Source organism: Protopterus annectens, chromosome 8.part1 (genome assembly GCF_019279795.1).
Source record: "Protopterus annectens isolate FY-2018-M chromosome 8.part1, PAN1.0, whole genome shotgun sequence".
Classification (NCBI taxonomy): domain Eukaryota; kingdom Metazoa; phylum Chordata; order Ceratodontiformes; family Protopteridae; genus Protopterus; species Protopterus annectens.
This window is the reverse complement of record NC_056742.1, coordinates 478,980,253-478,992,871: the sequence shown is the minus strand read 5'-3', so window position 1 is coordinate 478,992,871 and position 12,619 is coordinate 478,980,253.

Sequence of the window (12,619 nt, the reverse complement as noted above, 5' to 3'; positions counted from 1 at the left end):
GGTGATGTAAACAGGGTGTAAGTAACTACAAGATAGCATGCACTTGCCCTAGTTCTGCAGGGAAGTGCAATTGCAATTGTTAGCTGCTAATGACTTGCAAGTATTAATGATTACCCAAGCTACAATAAGGAATGCTGACAAAACTCTTCTCTCTGAAGTGTGTGTATCATACAGATTTGACTTAAAATTAAAAAAGTGGAAGCACATTAACAGAACAACATTAACAACACTGATATTCTTGTAATAAAAGCACACTCTCCATCCTCTGCTTAAAACAACTTTCTGTAATACTTATCACCTATATTACACACTGAAACATGTTAGTTAAGCTGACAGGATGGGAAAATGCTCAGAAAATAAGGAGAAGAAATAGCTGGCTATGTTGGCAACATTTACATTAATATGGTGTGCACTATTATTAGCCTAAATTTTTTGTTAAGCTCGCATTCATCTAGATATGTTCAAGCAAATAAGAAAGGAACATATTATGATCTTTCTATTGCTGGACCTGTAATTTCATGGTCTTCTAAGTCAGATCCTTATGGTATATACATTTTCTGATTGCTATTCTAAGGCTGTGTTTTTAACAAAGAGGAAAAAGAAACACAACTGAGTGCATGTTGCGATTGCACTTAATTGAGGGATCAAATCCAGATAGTGTGCTGTTTCTGAGAGTTAATGTATATTTCCTGAGCATATGATCAGGTTGTAACACACATTTTCATTATTATTCACTGATATTTGCTACTACTGACAATTGTTTTTCTTTTACTGTGTTGATAATTTGTGAGTGTTTTGATAATGTGCACTTTGGACTGGCAGCATTTTGTGGCAGTGAACGATAGTACACTACCAAAAATACAAACTGAGAAATTTAATTTTGAATGCCATAGCTGCACTGAACAACAGTAACAGAAGGAATTCTACATCTCGCCAAATCTTACCTGCCTGAGGAAAAAAGTGAAAAAATTAATTTGGGCAGACTTCTGTAGTGCAGACAGGCTTAGCAGAGATGTGTGCATTTCAGCACTCTGGACAGTACTGAGTGGAGAATATCTACCTGCTGTGTAACTGTCTCTGTTGTACAAGGTATAAATGCACTGATTTTTGAAACAGAACACATGATCCAGGATTCAAATCCACATAATACTTATTTTTGCAAAGGATGTCAAAATGCAATTTCGAACACTTTGATTAGGAAAGTAACACTACGTACAAATAGGCTGATTGCAAGAAATGTTCAGTAATGCTTTGATAACTACAGTTTTCTAGGTAGTGAATCTCATTAATCACTTATTTATGAAACCCATTTGATTGTGTATGTGATTTTTTAAGCATGACAATTATGATATTTAATTAAAAATACACTTTCATATTTGTGATGGGCAGACTACTTTAATTAAAATCATCTTGACTCTTCACACAGCCCAGCTCTGTGCTTAGGACAGTATGTTTTGTGAAATATCTATATATCGTACCCTGACCTGTATTACTCAACTCAAGAAAGTCTATCCATCTGACATATATTTACAAACAGTAATACTGTCTCTTTCATAGGAATGTAGTTCACAGGACGTCTTAAAGTTACATGCATACAGGCCTACATGAATTATAGTTCCATTCATACTGAACACAGTATATTTCTAATGAACATGGTTGCGAAAGATTTCTCCTGTAGCACTGGTAAATAACAACTACTTTTGTAGTTTATGCATTTTATTCTATAAGTTTGATTCCCACCTTGTACAACTAACGTTATACAGTGTGTAATTTGCAAAAAATTGTGTCCCAAGTCATGTTATTTAACATCCCGAAGACCAAGGCTTAGAAGCCAAGCCATTAATCATGTCAGTGTTGACCGTTTGAAAAAGTGTGAATACACTGAGCATCACACATGACAAATCTAGCTGCCATGTTTCATATCTTCATTGCTGTTTGCTGAAATACCTTGCTCTTTGTTTGTCAATGGATCTCACTACTTTCCATTGCACAAATGGGCATGTTTGAGCACTGGCTGTTAAATGTGAGATTGGAATTTGGTGCCAGTTCAACCATAGAGTTGTTGCTTGACTTCTGCAGACACGGTTGGTGAGGGAGATGATGGTGCTAAATTTGTAGCACAGAGATTGGCTGTTGAGGAGTCCAGGATTTCTGTGGCACTTTGTGTGAAGCGCTACAGTTGTAGGCTGCTACATGAAGATCAGGAAGACTATACTGGGTTGCAGTATAAGACTGAGGAACAGCTTAGCCAAGGCTGTCTCCACTGCAACTGGCATCCCATGCACTGGAGAGAATTGTCATCAATACTATAGTGCAAGAATGACCTGTTTAGTTGAGGGACGAATGAGTTTTTAACTGCTGACACCACTCAGTTGTGTAAGTATATTGACCCATCAGCATTAAAATTATATAGATTGCAGTAGACAGGCATGACTGGTATTTATTATGCTTTTATGTCTCTTCTTCTCTTCTTTTGTGCTGTACAGCTGCTGAAGTCATTGCAGCATCCATGGAGGTGCACCAAGAGAGGTTAAATCACCTCAGAGAGGCATGGGGCATGTATGCATAAGGTCTTACTGTAAGTTTAATAATTACCCAAGAATGCAATACTGAAATAAACAGTCATATTTATGATATCATAGTATTAGTGCAATTGATTCATTAATTACAACAGAGTAAGACCTTCTCATCATACCTGGATGTGGCAAAGCTGTACAGACTGAATAATCATAAGAGTGTATGTAGTGAAATTATATAGTCATGTAACATACCATGTATCTAATTCTATTTTTTTTGTCTCACCTCACCCTTTTCTTGATTTTCTTTGAATATTTTATATGGCTTAAAACTGTTTTATTGCCATATATTTGTCTGCACAAAAACTGACATTCAGTGCAGACAGGTACAAAGACAACTGTGACTTGGCCCACTCCAGAGGTTACAGCACCAGTACTCAGTATTTCATTGTCTCAATCTGTCAGCACTGCTTCACAACCTCTGGCCTGCCTGCCCCATCTGGATCAGGTAGCTCTGTCCTGGCAGCTGGTGCACTGGTACCCTCCAGGAGTAGTACTAATGGAGGTGGTGATTTTGTCACCTAGCAAAAATCTGATAGGGCTGAAGGAGGGTATCATGGAAAGGGCCCTTAGTGCCTGCATTGTCATTGTTGTAAAGGTGATTTGGCATATTGCCAAAATGACACCACATCCAGCATTGGCACTGGAAACTGTTACAGGAGACAGTGATGACAGTTCTGAGGGTGAGTACTAGATTTTAACTTTTCTCTGGCTTGAAGTGGGTGCACTTACAATGTTGCCAACATATCCCCCAATCATGGTGTACCCCAACCTTTTGTGACTATCACCATTCCTGTCTGTGTTGTATGCCCTGTATGCCTGTGCATACTTTCTCACCTACCCTACCTACTTGACCCTCATATTCCTAAGCTCCTTCCCTGACATTCCTCTCCGTTTGAAAGTAACAAAAAAATAGGCACCTGTCCCACAAAAAATAAAGAGCCATATATAGTTCTCCACTTCACCTAGGTGTCTTCTTGACACACTTGATTTGGTACAATTGGCTGTACAACATCATTATGTTGTTTACACCCACCCTTGGTGTGGTGGTGACAGTCCAAATTCAACAAATTCTGTCAGCAGTTCTTCATTTATATTGTGAAGAAGTGGATAATGAACCTCCTTTTCACAGATTTAATTTGGTCAAAAATAGAATCACACACAACATATATGTCCAGAAATCAACCACAAAAAAAAAAAAACTTCTAACATACATGTCCAGAAATCACCTGTAAGAAAACTTCACTTTTTGTCCTCAGTTTGCATGGAATGTGCATTGCACACCAATGTTGCATGACAGTAAATAGCTGTTCATATCTTACAGCAAAACCTGGTCATTTGTTGCCATTACCCACAGTAGGTGCTTAAACCTGCTGCACTATTGGAATATAAAGTATAGGCAGAATAAAGGCAATATTTGTTAACAGTTACTCTTAACAGTTCTTAGACTACTGGATATAGAAAAGTACAAATTCTTCTGTGGATTGTTGACATAAATCACTTATTTGAAAATTGTTTTTTTGGACATAACATCAATGGTTCGATTCCAGATGTATGTCATATTATTTCTTAGTATGATGTTATACTTCTATGATATGTTTCATGACATATAACTTAATTTGTATCCAGGTATGACCTTTAATGAACAGATTTGGAATACTTTTACAAAAAAAGCATTTGCAAGCACATCAATACCCATAAGGAAGAATTAGTAAACCACCCTTATTCCTTAACCAGGTTTTGTATCTCCTACAGCTTCTTCATCCCCATAGCTATCATTTAATGATACAGAGCATGACAGATGACTAATGGGGACACACCATAAAAATGTGCATTAATTTCCCATAGCACCAACCTTTGATATAGCTCTGCCCATCTCTCTCTATCTTCCCTCCTTCTCTCTAACCCTTTGTATTGTAGACGATTCATTAGGCTGACAGCTGTGAAGTTCATCGTATGGCATTTTCATACTGTCATTAGTTTGCTGAAGACAAATACTTACATCTTCCATTGCCTCAGTGAGGTATCACTATCCATTCAATGGTGTCATTTTCACATGCATGAAATAGAATTTTCTATGTGCTGTGTTGTGATAATGATCAGCTCTGTAAATTTAATTTTGTGTCTTACCAATGGTTCCATTCCAGCATTAGGTTAAACTCTTATTGTCTGTTTTTGCAAGTCTCTTTCCTGTGTATGTGTCACCTATGTATCTGTCTAACTGCCTTCTGTTTTATCTGTTGTAGTCCTCCGCATTTGCATGAGGTCTGACATCATGCAATTGTACTATGTGATGCTAAATGGCATTTCAGGTGTTATCACAAAATGTGGTGCATTTTTGCTTTACACCGCATTACCTTGGTCAACTTATCTCAAATGCCAATATGTCTGCTCTGCTATAAGAAAACAGACCTAGGGTAATAAACTGTGATGCACTTACTCTTCCATATGTACCAAGGTGCTTGATATCACATAAAGTACAACGGAGGATATAACCAATATAAGTATAATAAATAATGTTGCCTACCTAATGCTTTTATTGAATATATTGACACAACTTGGGCAATTAACATATTTAGGCTACTCATTCCTATGCAGTCTTACAGTCGTGAACAAAATTAATTATGATAATCACATTCTGACACCCTTTATAAAATGATATGCAGACTGGATTCAAACCCTAGTTCAGTTCTACTTTTTTTTTTATTCATCCCACTGAGCTTACATCTTGTACCACAAGGAAAGTGAGGTGATAGGTGGATTTTCTCCACTCAGCACTGTCCAGAGTGCTGACTGCTGCACCTCACTGCTAAGCCTGTTTGTGCTACAGAAGGATAATGCAATTAAAGTTTTCACTTCCCTCAGCAGTTATTTCTGTTTGCTCACTACTTAATGTCACACAAACAGGCAAGGCAGACACAACAATTTGTTTTTGAACTAAGCTTTGGCATTAACATGTGACAGGTAGACTCCAAAATGCAAAGTCTATATGTGCAACATGCTCAAGTAAAACAAATCTGTTCTACATTTAATTACAATCACATTTTCTACCTGCTCTTTATTTGCTCAAATTTCAGCAAGGAGCACCACTGAACACCACAGAACACTGTTACTTCACAGTCCTACTGCAAAACCTCAAAGTATAATCACACATAAACTAACACTCTGCTAATATCGGCACAAATCACTTTCTCAGCATAGAGTTTTGAGAACAGGTAGCAAACAAAAGTAAGTATTGCTTACTAGATTTTATTACTTCATTACATGGAAATGCTTAATGTACTCATATGAAATGCAATGAACTGTGTAGTTGACTGAACACTTCATTCTGGATAGTTATGTTTGCACTGCAGCACCAGCACTTACAAATGATATATGACACTTGCAGCCTTGGCACACATATGTCATCATTACTTACCCTAATGATATACAACCACATAGAGTCTTGACACACATACATCATCATTACTTAGGCCTCCTGCACTGGAACATTTAGAATTGTTTGGTATTGACAATCCGAGTTGCTCATGCATAAGCAAATATCATTGCTAATATCAGTAGCATTCATTAAGGTTTACATACCATCATCATAACTTGAGAATCTGTTACTGCTTCATTGTCCATCCTGTACTTCACAAGTCTGTGTGTCTTATGTACACAACACAGGTATGTCAGTCTCAGTTCTGCAATATACATTAATGATAACATCGCTGACCTAAGTCAGCAATATGTATGTATGCATTATCGATCATAAGACTACATTTACTCCTACATACCAACAAATATGGCTTTGCACAAAACCTTCATCATCACAATATTTTCTCTGACACAGAATGAGAAACTAATGCTATCTACACTGCACTGTCACCACATAAAAGACAGACTTCTGTTGTGGCCCTCTGCATTAAATACTGTGTCCTTTAGACTGGGCAACTAAATAGAAGGGGGTTCTAATTTCACAGCAGTGAAATTGTGTTCAAATGTTTGTATGTGGGGAGTATACAGAGTTGTGTAAATATGACCTTATGTACTTTTGGCCTCACTGAAATAGTAGTCTGGAGAAACTTTTACACTACAAAATGAGTCCACTTCAGTGTCAGACCTTTCTCCCAACATCATTTTCTCTGTAACTCTGATGTCATCCTTCATAAATTGCACTCTCACAGTGTAAAAGTCAGACATCAGTTGTGGTGCTTGCATAAAGTATTGTTTTCTCTAGACTGTGCAACTAGATGCATTGGGTGGTTCTAATCTCACAGCAGTCAAATTGTGTTTCTGTCTGTATGTGGGTTGTGCATTGAGTCATGTAAATTTGACCTTACATACTGCTGGCCTCACTGAAATAGTAGTTTTGAGAAACTTTTACACTGCAGGGTGAGTCCACATTAATGTCAGACCCTTCTCCCAAAATCATTTTCTCTGCAACACAATGCTAATGTCATCCTCTATAAAGTGCACTCTCACAGCATAAAAGTCGGACTTCTGTGGTGGTGCTTGCATTAAGTGCTGCGTTCTCTAGATTATGTAAATAGATAGGTATGGGGTTCTAATTTCTCAACAGTCAACTGGTTTGTGATGGTGGATTAATTCAACAGGTATGCTCATTTGATTCCTACTGGTGAGAAGCATTTACACCGTCAGGTCAATCCCAAATCCCCCTTTCAATCTGTTGATAAACACATAATATCTGCAACACACAGATGAGGTCATAATTTCAATAATGCACTCTCACACCACTTAAGTCAGACCTTTCCTGCAGTATATGCCTATAATACACTTGTATGTAGAGTGTGCCAGTTGATAGGTAGACAGTTCAAATACAGCAGTGAGACTATCCTGACTTTGTGAGTTTGTGAATGTAAATGAATACAAGAGTGTCTTACACCTCTTAGTATTAACAACATTTACAATCTCACATAGCTGTAGAAGTCATTTTTGCACACACAGCTCCTTTGCATGACACAGCTGATGTCATCCTTTCAGAGATGCAGTGAGGCTCATATGTACTCAGACTCTTCCTGTGGCACATGCCTATAATGCACCTGTGTGTAGATTATGTTAGTAAATAGTTAGGGAGCTCAAGTACAGGAGTAACTGTCTTCTCTGAGAGTGTTTCTTCCTCTTACTTTGCAGAACGGTCTGCAAACAAATATATGAGATACAGTATGCCTATATAGAGTGCTTTTGCAGTCTGACCACTTTTTAATGGAAACATCAAGGTAATACACAATGATGATGTCATCCATTGAAATGTGCACTATCACAGTTATAAATAAATATGAAGTGGTGCTTGTGTTTCAGAAAACCTTCATTAACTTGTAATGCTAGGTATATTGTTCAAATCCTGACATCACTGCTTACAGTCAGTACACATGTTGTTAATAGTGTTGTTATCCACATGTGCTATATTCACATGTAGATGTTTCCTCTTGCAAGAGTTTATTCTAAATATCATTTTGAAAAGCTGAAGTGAAGATGCATGCGGCCATTTGAATAGATTGTCCTTCCATAACAGTTGTAGTGAGACACCTTCTTAGGACTGAGGACATGAGAAAAATATAATGTATGTTACTGCCTAAGTAAGGCATTTGTTTCAATACAGGATTATATACACATTGGACATAATTGTTGTTCTATAGTCATAGTGACAATATCAGGGGTTGCAGGTGTGTTTGGGTATACCTAGCATCAAGCATTGCTGTCTGATACACAGCAAAATTCTTTGTAAGTAATTACAGGCACACATATTCCTTGATTCATGCACATGATATAACGCTTTCACATAACTGCACATGCGACAATTTGTGATGCACTTATACCATGGGGCATTCATTGATCCCACTATGGGGTTGATTTTCTCAATGCTTAGGCAAGTGGTCCAAAGCAGCCCTGAGTGACTGTAAACATTTGTCTCCTTAATTGTTCTCCAGGAATGACATTTCATCCAATTATACTGTGTACGTATAGAGTGGCAGAGGTCACCCCATCCATTTTAACAGTAAACATTATGGGCAAATAAAGTACAGCTGATTAAATGACTTCATGTCTGTGGAGTTCGCTAAGTGCTATAAAAGTTCCACTATGGTGCATGTGATTAATCACCATATTGTTAGTTGGAGGAGTTGTACAGTTCGATGTTCATTTCTAGCATAGGGAATCATTTTGTATGAACATACTGATGTCACACAGCAAACATTACATCACAGCAGTCTTATCCCTTGATATGTTGCACAGACACATGTGAATATAGCTTTGGATTTCATGTCAGTAGACATTTGTTCTGATGATATCATGGTGAGAGTGCTACTGTGACACATGTATTGATTACTGAGGTGAATATGAGGGTGCTCCATTTCTTGTGTGCTATGTGTACAAAAATACAGTGAAACCTTTTTTGACTAAGAACCATTGGTTTAAGACTGATCAAAATTTTGTGCACATGAACATACTCAGTTAATTGCCATCAGTCTTACATGCTGATATGACATTCTTTATCAGGGATCCTTTCCTAATTCACACATTAATTACAATTGTTTGTGACAATATCCATTGCTTCCTCCAGTGGCAGATGCCAACAATACACAGCTCTGCAAAATGCATTAAATCATATTGTGGTGTTTGCATCTGTTCTTACCTGCCTGCACAATAACTGTGTCATGCAGGAGTACTTTATGCAAAGGTATTATGTATGGCACACACTGCTCCCACATTTATAACACTACCTTCCTACGGGATGCATAACCATTAGAATACTGAAGTGCCTAATTGTCTTCAAGGCTGATACTCCTCCCACACATGTTATGTCTATTTCTGTGGTGTAGGCAGTTAAAACCAACTCAGTGGTAACATTGATGGGAGGGGTTCAATTCTTGCAAAAGGAGATTGTGGCTTCTGAGCCATTCATATTTTCCAAAATGTTATATTAGCAAAATGTATACTTTGCAAATATGCCATAATGTATGTATTGTCCTTGCTAATTTTCATCTCAACTCAGCATGTTAATGCCATTCATATCTCATGCAATCCCGTCTATTAAAATGTTAATTTGTGTAACTGTCACATCCTATAATATCATGTCTGTTTTAATTTATCTATATTTGCTCAGGAAATATGACCACAATTAAATATTATAATATACATATTACACAATTTTATTATTACAATATTGTGACATAAACACCTTTAAATCAATCATTTTACTACAATTTAAACAGTTGCCCTCCTTTCTTAGATATTTCTGTATACATCTCTTTGATTTCTGTGCACATTGCCCTCAGTACACTTTCCCTGTTGGGTAACCCATCTATTGTGTTTGCTTTTGCTATGTACCCACCCTTCTTATTATTGCTGTATTCATATGTTCCATTTATGTGCATATTACCATCACTACACTTTGTCTGCCTGTGCACAGAATGCATTATTTACTCTATGTAGCTCTTCATGCTATCCCTGTGGCCATGCTTAACAGGTTTGCCAGTAGACACGCCTGTTTGTTTATTGTGTGCGCTCATGCTGCTCGACATGGTTTCCTGGCTGCCAACACTGTTGCTGGCCATGAAAATGTGCTTGTATTTGTGTAATTGTGATGAGCAGTATACAATGTTTGGCTAGGCTTGTATAGGCCCTAGGGCTGATAGCCTAGTACCAACCTATGAACATATGAACCTATTAGCACTGCTGCTCATTGCGCTAACACGTAAACACTTTGTAGGATTCGCATGAAGCCTACATGATTGTTCATGAATCTCAAGGACACAGTCTTTCTAATGAAACAAAAGAATAGTCTGCTTGCACAAATCAGAGAATTTAGAAAACATGTTAAAAGTAGCAACTTAAGAATTTTTGGTCTCTCACAGAAAATGGAGAGAGATAATTTGGTTACTTTGCTTACCATATGGATCCCTACAGCTCTGAGTAAATAATAACTTTCAATTGATATAGAGAAAAAACACTAATTTTTAACAAAGCATTACACCAATGCTAAGGATTTGCAAAGATCAAATTATGTTAGCTTTCTTTTGGGGAGATTTATGAAGGTCAACACTAGTTGTATACTACCTTGAGGTTAACTTTTCTGAATTCAAGAACAGCCCTACCACAGGGTTTTTGCTTTCTATTCACTCAGAAAGGTTACACATAGTGTACACTTTGTGGTAACCTTTATGAATCCCCCCAAATCATCTTCTTTGTATAATGAGTGAGTCCTAAAAGCTGCTTTGAAAAACGGTAATGATACAGTTAAGTTGGAGCAATGATTATTCAGTGAAAACACTAAGGTAGCATAGCAGAGTAAGAGAAGAATATGTTGGATATATAGATTGTCCATGCACTCTTGAAATATACAAGTGTGCATGTAACATAGTGATTTTTTCACCTATTACGTAAATCTGCTAGTAGACATTACAGAAGAACAGACAAGGTGACAAATTATTTTCTTTCAATAATAATCTATAAAATCCACTGCAGGAAATCCAGATTATCATGGCCAGAACTCCCATCTGCATAGAGGCACCTCCATACATCTTTAGTTAGAATACACCCCCCACCACACACACACACACACACACACACACACACACACACACACACACACACACACACACACACACACACACACACACACACACACACACACACATGCACTTACTTATCACTTTTTAAACAAACAACACTATGGAATATCAACCTCTGGAAAGGAGTTTAGATACTGCAACAAAAAGGTACCACAAAATGCTTCTATATTGACAGTACCTTGTGTTGATATGGATCACACTAGCGTGAGGGGAATGCCCTTGCTTTTCCCTGCATTCACTTTGCAAACTCCTGGGTACAGTCCTAGTCTAATATATTTTCTGTGCATTATCACCATGTTAAACATTTTCATAATGTGAACAGCTTCATCAAAAGTAACATATTTTTCTTTACTTATTTTGGATACATTACAATTTCTGGCCACTGATACAAGAAATAAATAAACACTGACATACAGGTCAAACAGTTCTAATTGTTACTGTGACAGGTTGTGACACAGTACTTGAAACTTGCAACTGTCTTTCTGAAACATGTAGAAAAAAATCTGAAATGTGAAAACATAGTACTTAGTAAAGGAAGTGTGTTTATTTTTCAGGAGAACATGAAATCCTGTGCAAAATGTAACTGTTTTTCCAGTAAATGTGCAGAAATTAGTAAATACGTTTGGGAAGCTGCATAAAGCAGCATTTTGAACTTTTTGGTGAAGCTGTTTTTAAGCAGGCAGTCACACACATTGACACAGTGTTTTCCCAAGAACTATCATAAATAGACTGCATCTTCTTCTAGGTATAAGTAACCGGGGAGGCTGGAAACATTCATTCATTTATTCATTCATATTTTGAGTCAAACACAAGCCATAGCACTCGGATTGCCTTTCAAGGTGAGAGAGTAGTAGCTCAGACTTTGCCTTCTGAAGTGTGTACAAAAACACCTTTTTGGGCTGAGATCTTATGTTTGGATTAATATCATATGCTTCTGTCTTAACCAATCTCAACTCTTCTCAATTAGTCAAACTAGAATAATGCTGCAATAAAGAAGTCAAATTTGCAACCAACCAACAATATAAATCACATCACTGTCTCTCTCTGAAACAAAAAACTGGTTCATACTAAATTTATTTTATTTGTATTTGTTTTCTGGGGTAGAGCACTGATCTCCATGGACATTTTTCCAACTCAGCCTGGGAATGGGAGCATAATTGGGGGAAATAGTTCTTGTCAACGTGCGGGCTGAAACAATGGCATGACGTGTGCGTTCATCATGAAACATGGAGGCAGACATTCAAAGAGTTGTCAAGCTAATGTTCAGCTTCTATTTAAATTTTAAGTGTATAATAATTTTGAAGTACCTGTTTTGCTGTATACACATGGTGAAAGCAATGTGTTTGTGTTGAACAAGGACACTGCTCTGATGGTATTTGTTGTGTCGCCTTTGCTGATGTGTTGGCTCAGTCAACAACTGGGCTGATTGTGTGTAAGCAGCAAGGTATGTTTCTTCTTCAGAGGTGCCAG